The sequence below is a fragment of the Hipposideros armiger genome, unplaced genomic scaffold (assembly GCF_001890085.2).
Source record: "Hipposideros armiger isolate ML-2016 unplaced genomic scaffold, ASM189008v1 scaffold_553, whole genome shotgun sequence".
NCBI classification, from domain to species: Eukaryota; Metazoa; Chordata; class Mammalia; order Chiroptera; family Hipposideridae; genus Hipposideros; species Hipposideros armiger.
In genome coordinates, this window is record NW_017731903.1 from 923448 (window position 1) to 934141 (window position 10694).

Below are 10694 nucleotides of genomic sequence, written 5' to 3' on the forward strand. Positions count from 1 at the left end.
GAAAAGGGTAACTATTGCATTGTTCTGTACACCTGAAACTAACAATAAAAAAAAAAAAAAAAAAAAGAAGGAACAACCAGCCTGGAGCAGAAGGGTACAAGAGCCCTAGGAGGAAAGAAAATAGAAGAACTGATGGATCATCTAATGCATTTGACCATGTGGAAAACTGTATTGAAAGGCTGTGACAGAACGTGGGAAGACTTAACTACAGGAATAAAGAAATGAAACAGATGAAAACACAGGGTAGAAGGACAGACGACTGCAAGAAAGGATGTAGCCAAGAAAAGAACTGAGCTGATCCACTCTTGTGTTTCTATGGAGAGTTTTATAGTTCTATGAGAGGATTTTGGGGATGCAACTGAGACATAGAAAGATAAGGCAATTATTAAATTCAGGAAAAACAAAAAGCTGTCTGAGACAGGAAATGCTATTATTGGCGTATTACATGACTCAGCTGTGAACAATATTATAAATTAACAATAACATAATATAGATTTAATCAAAAATTGAAATATAACTATATTGTAAAGATTAGAATAGGATAAATGTATGTGCACACATGTGTTTGTATGCACGCGCCAGTTATTACACTATTGTGCCTCGACTTCAAACCCGCCCCTTACTTTGCTCTGTGATTCTGGGGTGGGGACTCCATAAACTAAACGTCTCCCTTGCCATCTAGCTCCATGCTAGGCTCTGTTCATAGGGGAATTAGAAGGATGTTGCAGAGCTGGTGGAGGAAGAACATATGTCTTCCTGTCTATTTCCTTCTCTTTCGATGTTTACTCATTAATTTATTCAGTTATTCAACAAAGATTTATTGAGTGACTATTGTGTGCTAAGCACTGTTCTAGGTGTTTATATTCATCAGTGACAATATCCCTGCCTTGGTAGAGCTTACCTGCCAGTCGAGCAAGAGAGATAATAAACAACGTACAAAATAAATAAATTACATAGTGTTGTAGGGAAAAAAGAAGAAGAGTAAGGGTGATTGGGAGGGCATGGGTTAGGAGTATTAACATTTTAAATAGGGTAGTCGAGGTAGACTTCTTTAGGAAGAAGATATTTGAGCAAAAGCTGGGCCTTGAAATGAGAGTAGGCCTGGCATGCTTAAGGAACAGTGCAGAGGCCAGTGTGGCTGGACTGTATGAAGAAAAGGTGAAAGGAGTGAGAAAGCTGAAATTGTTTGCCTTTGGGAGAAGGCACCTGTAGGTGAGGAGGGTTTGAGCAGAACACTGCTTTTCTCTATTGTAAGTCATATCTGGTAATTTAATTTTTTAAACCGTGAACAGGTGTAACTTTTATAAAAATAAAAATTACATTTTAAAATGATGAATCACAAAATGCAATATGGTGTCCTGAACCGGATCCTGGAACAGAAAAAGAATGTGAGTGGAAAAGCTGGTGAAATCTGAATAAAGTCTAGTTAATCACAATGCGCTAATATTGTTTACTTTGTTTTGACAAATATACCATGTAATGTAAGATGTTAACATTAGGAGTAGCTGGATGAGAGAGATACGTACATCTCTGTCTTATCTTTGCAACTTTTCTGTAAATCTAAGATTATTCTAAAATAAAAAGTTCATTAAGAAAAAAAGCCTTTGAAACAAACAGAAAACGGAATCAGGTGGTAAGATGTTGCCTTTCCCTTCCCCCAACCCCACCCTGTTGTGGGTTTGAGCAGTTGGTTATTCATCTGGTAGAAGGATGACGTGACTTATCCACGGACCTGGGCTGATCCCAGATGGAAGGAAAGGCCAGCAGGGAAGACTGTGGATCACATCTGTGGAGCATCCAGCTTACAGGTCCTTAGTGGATGACATTCAGAAGCTAAGAAGCAGAAACCGGGACAGAGGCGTTTACGCAGAAAAAACATGACTGTGCAATTCTCTTAAGTTTTTAAAAAAGCAAAGTTCCAAAAATATCTTCACAGGATTTCACTTCTTGCTTAATCTCCGTCTCCAGTGAGCTGTAAAGTTAAAGGAGTGGCTTCAAAGTAGGAGTAATTCCATACGCTTGATTCAGTGACTTTTTCCTCACTTAAAACTTCCTAAAACGTTTCGGAGGGTGCCTGTCTAGGTGTCTCTCATTGATGCTAAAATACGAGTATTGTCTTATGTCACTGCTTTATATGTGTACTTTTATGTTCTTTAGTATGGGAGTTACTAGAAAGTTGTTTTAAAAAATTTTAGACAATATTTAATGTTAAAAAACAAAAAAGCTTGATCTCTGGTGCCAATGCTCTGAGACTATTAGCCTTCTACTCCTCTCCCGGGGAGTCTTTTTCTAGTATTGAGGAAATCCTTTTCTGTTTACGCTTCTTCCATATATTCTGCTTCTATCCACCATCCCTCTCCTCTCTTGTGCTTACACTTTTTGAAATAAAGGTCAGAAAGGAAAGTATTTTTCATGTTATTTTTGTTTTCTGTCCTACCACATACCTCCCCTAAGATAAAGCAGGCGACACCTCAAAGTTGGGGTGAAAGGAAAAGGAAAAGAGAAAATCAGAGAGGAAAAAAAGGCATTTCAACATAGTATTATCCAGCCACATTTGGTCCACTTTTCTGGCTTCCTGGAGTCTGCATGGTGTATTTCCTGGGATAGTGGGCAGGTCAGTGGTGGTAGATAATCAGCATTCAGAAGTTAATTTTGATTTTATTTGTTTTCTCCAAACCTTTTTAAAAAGGTACATAAGAAGTACATATTTCTTGCAGAAAAACTTAAAAGAACAGATAGACAAAATAGTAAAATTCATTAAAAATCACTTGTAATTTCAGAAATAATCACCCTAGTCCAACATACCACCAACCACTCAATGCAAGAAAGCAGAAACAGAAACGAAGGAGGAAGCACTGAAGCTGTGAGCCTCCAGCTCTAGAAGCTTCTGAGACTCAGTGGCTGCCTTTCTTGTGGCTTGGTGGTCATGTTTGGCCCATGGCTGATCGTCACTGTCACACTAATCTTCTGTGTTGGATAGCACTCTTTTGGTTGCCAGTAATGGCAACCTAACTTGAATTTATTTATACAAAAATAAATAGAAAACAAGATGTCTGCTCAGATCTTATAAATTTGAATATCAGCTCTATGTGGTCTTTAGCATGTTACTACCATCTTAAAATCTCTGCTTCCTCACCTGGAAAATGGTACCCATCTTTTTGTGAGGTTGTCACAAGGATTGAAAGAAATAAGGCATGTGCCTGGCACGTGGTAACCACTCCATAAATGGTAGGTAGCATTGGCATAAACTGAGTAGTATCTGGTCTCCAGGGGAGTGGGGAAAGCTGTGTTGTTAGCATGTTATTACTGGAGGAAGTTGGAAGGCAGGAAACAAGGCAGGAGCTTTTCTTCTCACATGTACACCCTTATAAGGTCCACCACAACCTGCTGCAAGGACTGCTGGTGTGGACAGCTGTGCTGCTGACCTCCCCCTCACCAGGTGACTATGTTTTGACTAACAGGCAGGCCCCTGTAGCCAGAGTCCAGGAGAAATCCAAACATCATCAGTCATGGAGGGAGATTTTTGCCACAGGTTATCTGGGGGAGCTGACAGCTTTGCAATTTCAGATGGTGGTTTCAGACCTGCGGATACAGAAAATTATGTGAAACATCTCTGAGAGTTTAGGGCTGCTCCTTCTACTGAGTCTCCACTCACACATTGTATATATGTCCTATGTCTATCTTTCTGTCTTTATGGGTCAAATCAAATTTTTTTGGGGGGATGTATTTAGGGCCTAGTTAATAAAATACATAATGAAAAACCAACCAAATTCTGATAAGAAATGGTAACATTAATCTCTGCTTCTTAGATCTTCAACTCTTCCTACTGAACATTCAAAGGTTCTTAATGAGATAGTCATTGAAACACACCTGGAATGTAATGCACTCTAGTCTGCAGAGCCAAGTCAATGTCACTGTTTCCACCAGAATTTGTGATGAACTAACATATACAAATAATAAGATCTGGTTTGAGATGGCCTCGGATGACATACAGGCTCAGAAGGAACGTGCTGTTTTTCAAGTCCCAGGTTCAGGTTGGTGAGGTCAAAGAGGATTTTCACTTCCTGGGCACTAGGCCTGTAGTTCAGGTAAACGTGCTACTCATGTCAATCATGAGCTTGTGATCCAAACAGACAGGTTTATCCTAAGTATGGGTAACTGAGTCACAAACTATAGCACCCCACCTAGCCCATTTGTTTTTCTCTTACCAAAATAAAACACACCATTAAAACTGAACAGCCATTAAACAATTTCTAATGTTCACCCTACATACAAGGCAACCTGCAATTTAGAGCAAGCTATAGAGAGATAGACTCATCTCTTATTTTTCCCCCCACCAATCTGCTTCCATGGCTGGGAATCTTTGTTTAATCTGTCTCCAGGTCTCTCATTGTGTTTGAGAAAAACACTCACTCTGCATCTTCTGTGGCTTCTCCATGTCCCAGTTCCAACTTCAGGAACCCTGTTAAGTGCCATCCAAGTTGTAACCTAAAGCCTCTGGGAGGCCCAGGCTTTCTCTGTGTGAGACAGTTATCAGTCCTCATTATCAAACCACTCATTTCCCCTTTGTTGCTTTGTGTAATAGAGAAAGCTTCCTGCTTCTGGTGACTTGGCAAAACACTGAATAAGACAGAGAGAGATTATGGACATAGCAGGTGTGCACAGCAGGGGCCTTCCCAAGTCTCTTCTGTGGTCCTTTCCTAACCAGAGGAGTCATTGGTTTCCCTTTTCAAAGGCGCTGCTCTACTTTGCATGTCCCAGGGCAGGGAATATATAGCTCAATGATTACATTCAGAATAAAGATCTTCCTGCTCTAGAGAAAGTTCCCAGAACACATCTACCACGGTCATATTAATTTCTGGAAATTAATTTTTACTTTTATCAAAGAAACACATCTAAGATAATTTTTACTTTTACCTATTAATTTTTACTTATGTAAATTTTACATGAAAAGTTAAACAATGCCAAGAAGCTCATGAGGAAAAACAGCTGTCTCCTGTTTTGTTTACTCTTAGAGAGCGATTTTTTTAGTTCTTTTTTTTTCTTTACTATATCTCTTTTTTTTCTATGTGCATGCATATATTGTTGGTTTAAGTCATGAATTTCGATTTTATTGGCTTTCTCATGGGTTAAATGGGATATAGCTTTTTTTGCTGCCCCCCACCTTCACTTCCCACTCCACTTTCTGCCAATGTAGCTATCTTGCAATTTTGGTTAAATCTGATTTCAGTATCTGTATTATTGTAATGATGTAACGACTGTTCACTGCAGAGCCAAAGACTGTATTGTAATTATGCTTTCTTTCTTTGCTTAAATTTCTCATTTCTGATGGATGGCTTCTTAACACGATTGTTCATGTAGTTAAATGTATCAGATAATTCACCAGATAAATGATCTTTCCTGCTTCCGCCATCTTGTTGGTCTCTGGGCCAGCTATGCATCTATGGATCCAGAATTCCCCATCATTATCCTGGAAATCCCCTTTGACTCTCACCTGTGTTTAATCTCATTTCCTGGTCCCATGTCTTTCTCTTTTTTGGTTTCTTAACTCCCTCATTCTCATGGATCACATTCTCAAATAGCTTCTTGAGAAAGGATGCATGGGAGAAAAGTTTTTTGAGATTCTCAATTTTGAACTTTTCTTTTTCCTCACACTTGACTGATATAGCTGGGTGTAGAATTTAAGACTGAAAATCATTTTTTCTCTTAGAATTTTGAAAACATTGCTTCATGTTTTCTAGCTTCCAATATTACAGCTGAGATGTGGCCATTCATATTCCTAGTTATTTTGATGTAACTTTTTTCTCCCTGCCTTTAGGAACTTCTATTCCTGGTGTTCTAAAATGTTATCATGAAGGTTGGCCGAGTAGTGTGTTGGTTAGGAGTTGGCTTGGGATGCCAGCTCTGAGCAGCAGGACCCCGGTTTGGATCCCACATGAGGGACAGTGATGCTGTGCCCTCTACAGCTAAGATGGTGAAGAACAGCTCTACCTGGAGCTGGGCTGCTGTGAGTCGCCGGCGATGGCTAGGTTGCAACCCCTGCTGCAGTGGACTGCCATAAGCTACTGTGAGTGGCTGGCAGCCAGCGTGAGCAGCCAGCAGCTGCTGTGAGCTGCCGTGAATGGCCATCCAATGGCTGGCGAGTGACTGCCTCACCCGGGAAGAGCGCAATGATAATACCAACATGGGCCAGTGAAGCGACGTCCTCCACAACTAGACTGAAGAACAAAAGGACAGCAACCCTTCCCTGATTCTTCAATGCTGTTCCCCTCCCTCAATTCCCCAATAAAATCTTTAAAAAATAAAATAAAATAAAATGTTTCATGATATGGATTGTATTCTTGTGCTGGCACTTAACAGGCTCTTTTAATTTAGAAACTCAAGTCTTTTAGTACTAAGATTTTTTTCTTAAATTGTTTGATAAATTTCTTTCCTTTTCAAATTTCTATTTTCTATTTCTAGAATCCTTAATTGGATATTGGACTCCCTGAATTGATCCTCTAATTTTCTAGCTCATTCGCTCCTATTGTCCATCTCTTTGTTATTTTGTTCTGCTTCCTGGGAGACTCCACATGTTATTGTATTATAATTACTTTTCTTTTATTTCTCTTTTGTAAGGGCATTATATTGTATTTTTAAAACATTATGAGTAAATTGATTATTTTAACTTTGAGTTTCATTTCAGATAATAAAGGGAATGTTTCAAAATATTTATTTTAAAAATGTGTTGGCACCTACAGCATGGTCCAATCTGGGAATAATTATGCTTCATGAAAGAAGCCAGGGAAAAGGGGTACATATAAAATTCTTGAAAATGCAAACTAACCTATAGTGACAGAAAGATCAGTGATTGCCTGGGAATGGAGGATAGGACAGGGAGTGGCAGGAGGGGGAGACTACACAGGGGCACAGGAAACTTTTGGAGGATGGATATGTTTGTTATCTTGATTGTGGCAATGGTTTTATATGGGTAGAGGCATATGTCAAACTTTCTAAATCGTACACCTTAAATATGAGCTGTCTATTATGTGCCAATTATACCTCAGTAAAGCTGTTAAAAAAAAGGTGTTGGGTCTGATAGATAGTGTTGAGGCCACTGCTAGGGGCAATTGAGCAATGATGGGATTTTTGTACTGAGGTGCTTCTCAATGTCAGAATCTATAGCGTCTGAGGTTTTCTTCCAAGTGTGATTCAATTCTCCAGATCAAGATGCTCCAATCTCCCTCAGAGGGGTTATGAATCTGGCTGCTAGCATTCTTGGAACTAAGCAGGGGAAGGGTGAGGGGGTCTCACTATTCAGTGTGCAGACTTTTATTAATCCCTTGTTTTCAAGCCACCTCCTCGCCCCAGCTTCCTCTCTGCTTGCTGTCCCCAGTCAGGTGCCTCTCTCATTCCTGTTAATATTTACAGGTCTCTTCTTCTAGAATGCATGGTTTAAACATGCTCAAATAGAACAACTATGAAAAATAAAAACATTTTTTTGGTAATCATTTATTTAGATAACTCTTGGATGGCAGATCAGTAGGTTACTAAGTAAGATCTGGACAGACATTTGGGGTAGGGAGATGACATTTTAACTTTTTGTGGAGGATGCTGATAAGACAACTCATTTGCCCACAGACAATCCCTTGCTGCCACTGCCAGAGACAACACCAGGTAGGGTGTAGCAATTCAGATGTTCTCACACTTGGACTTCAGCAACTACAAGTCAGGGACCTGGAAAGGATTCAGGTTATGTGGCGCCTACGTTTGTGGTGGAGCTTTAAGGTCTTCATAGGAAGGCTCTGGGTATAGATGATCATGAGGATTGCAAGTGCCTGGGGATCAGCGTTCCCTGTGTGCTCCCGGCAGGGACTCCCCATCCTTTGTGAAGGCAGCGGTGCTCCTGCCATTTTAACAGGAGCTACCACTTGGTGAGCACGGAACTCTGTGCCAGGCACCATGCTAAGCACTTTCCATAAATTATTTTAGTGATTTCACAATAATCCTATTGTTTGTATCCCCATTTCACAGAGGAGGCTACTGGGACTCAAATAAGTTAGATAAGATGCCCAGAGTCACTGAGCTAGGAAGTGCCTGAGACAGAACCACACCAGACAGGCTCCAGAGCAAGAGATTCCACCTGAATCCGAATGTACTTCTCTCAAAAACTCCAGCTGTGAGAATATTAAGTAGAAGTTGAGGACTAAGGGAAAACTCTTTGGGGTCATTCTTGCTAGGGCTATGTGAGGAGAGCAAGTGACCACAGGTGGCAGTGAAGCAGGAAACCACTTGTCTTCCTGCCTGAAATATAGAGGGACAACATCCTTCACAGATCATGCCTAACATGTCATGGGCTTGATGTCAGGAGACCCAGGTTCAAGTTCCCTCTCTGCTACTCTCTCACTGTGGGACCTTGAGTGGTCACTGATCTCTCACTGGACACTGACACTGGGCCTCAATGTCCTCATCTGTTAAGGAGGAAGATCTGATTGGACAAGTCTAAAGTTCTTCTCAACTTTAAAATGCTGAGAGTGCATGTGTTTCTCTGTCCCAGGAGGATTTGTATTGTGGAATGAAAGGCCTTTTCCTGCTGTCTCAGAGAGGCATTTTGTCGATCAGAGGGTCCTCTTCCAAAGCCCTGAACTCAACAGCCTTGAGTAGCTGTCTACACAAGGGCAGCCCTCTCCTGTGCTGGTCTGCGTAAGCAGGGGGGTGAAGTCGCACACCCTGCCCTGCTCCAGGCAGAGAGCTTGTAAGGACTTACTCATGTCTGAGTGCTGCTGGCAGCTGTGACTCACTGCTGCACTGCGATTATGTAAGTGCCCAGGGACAGGCAGCATTACATACTTGCTGGCAGCCGCAGACCTCTCCCACTTATTCACTAATTTTTAATCCTTCTTTTGGAAACAAGCTTCTTTTGAGTTCATCTTTGGAATGGAAATGGAAGGATTATTGGAGAGCAGGCAGAACAGGAATTGTCCATTAGTCAGAAAGAACCCTGGAATCAGGGTGTGGGATCCCTGAGTCCTGACTTACCCTGACTTACTCCTCTCTTTGCCCCCCTCCTCCTTCCCACCTGCGTGGTCCACCTCCCCTCCCCAGATGTACCCAAGGGTAGTGCCACCCACAGCAGGAGCCTCAGGCAGGAAAAGTGAGGCCCAGAGAAGGGACCATCCCTGGGGACATGCAGTGAGTAAATGTGTGTGCTTTGTGAGGAGGGGGGGACAGAGGAATAGAACTGCTAAGATTCTACAGCTGGGGCAATGACCTCAACAACATTTCTGTAAGGAAAGGATAGAAACCTGCTTCTGAGATTCCTCCAATCAGATTGCACACTTTAGCCTCAGCTGTCATTCCAAGGGAAAGCTGTAGCTTAGATTTTAGCTTCCTCCCCATATCCATTGCCCGACATCTCTATTGTCCAAGATTTGTTCTGCTTTCAAGTTTATTTCTCCTTGTGTCCCTTCACTTGACTAATGCTCACCTGCCCACCTACACTCCTAAGCTACTCCCTACAAACAAATATGAGCCTCCTCCCTTATGTAAACCCATTGCTCTTTCTCTGTCTTTCCTTTTGTAAATTTTTTTGAATGGGTGAATCTGCCCTTGCTGTCTCCACTCGTTCACCTCCCAGTTGTGTCTGACTCGACAGAGCAATGAACTGATCTGTCCCTGTGATCCCCTGTGACCTTCTCACCGCTCAATCCCCTGGCCTTTTTTTAGTCCTCATCCAATTTAACCTTGGCAACATGTGACACGCTGACCAGCTGCTCCCTCTTTTAACTCTTTCTTCTCTTGGCTTCTGTGACCCATCGCTTTACTACTCCATCTACCTCTCAGAAATAATCACCTCCTTCTCAGTCTCTCTTGTCATGTTCTCTTCCCTGGCCTGGACACCACCTATATGTGTATGTACACACATGTATTTGTAGGTAGGCATGGACTGATTCCCTGTCTGTTTCCAAAAAAGATTCAAACAGGTGACAGAAATAAGCACCACATTAGGATAATAAAAATAGAAAGAGATGGAAGTGGTCGGGAATTAAGAGTAAGTTGTAGCTGGTCTAGCCAGTGGCTCAATTGGTTAGAGCATGAGCTCTGAGCAACAGGGTCCCCGGTTTGATTCCCACATGGCCCAGTGAGCTGTGCTCAAGCTGAGCTGCCTCTGAGTTGCCAACGGGTGACCGGGTGGCTCAGCTGGTGAGAGCGTGTGCTCTCAACAACAAGGTTGCCAGTTAGATAGGCTGTGCTCTCCCCCCACCTCCCGTCCCCCCCGCAACTAGACTGAAAGCAGCGACTGGACTTGGAGCTGAGCTGCGCCCTCCACAACTAAGATTGAGGGACAGGACTTGACTTGGAGGTGATGGGTCCTAGAAAAACACAGTATTTCCCTTCCCCAATTCCCCAACACTATTCTCTTCCCTAATTCCCCAATAAAATCTTAAAAAAAGAATAAATTGTAGCCATAATAAATGAAGAATGCAAACCTTTATCCAAAAGTCACTATAAAAATCATTACTCCACCCAACAAATCTAATCATGTGACTTACCCACAGAAAAGTCCTTGATGATGCATCATTGCCCAACCCTTTAGCTTAGCCTTTCACAGTCGGATCTCAGTGTGCTGTTCCAGCTCATTTGCTGTCTCTGGACTTTGGTGCAAGTTTATTCCTCTGTTTAGAATATGCTGTACTCACTCCTCTTTCTCTCGT

At 41.9% G+C, this 10694-nt stretch overlaps 1 long non-coding RNA gene across 1 annotated transcript in view; it reads left to right on the forward strand.

Annotated features, from left to right (window-relative positions):
* Positions 1-5909, forward strand: part of LOC109371194 (uncharacterized) — a 10113-nt gene extending 4204 nt beyond the window's left edge. Inside the window, exon 4 of the long non-coding RNA XR_002121835.1 lies at positions 5819-5909. This is a non-coding gene — a long non-coding RNA (uncharacterized LOC109371194). The remainder of the gene's footprint in view (positions 1-5818) is intronic.
* The last annotated feature ends 4785 nt before the right edge of the window (positions 5910-10694 follow it).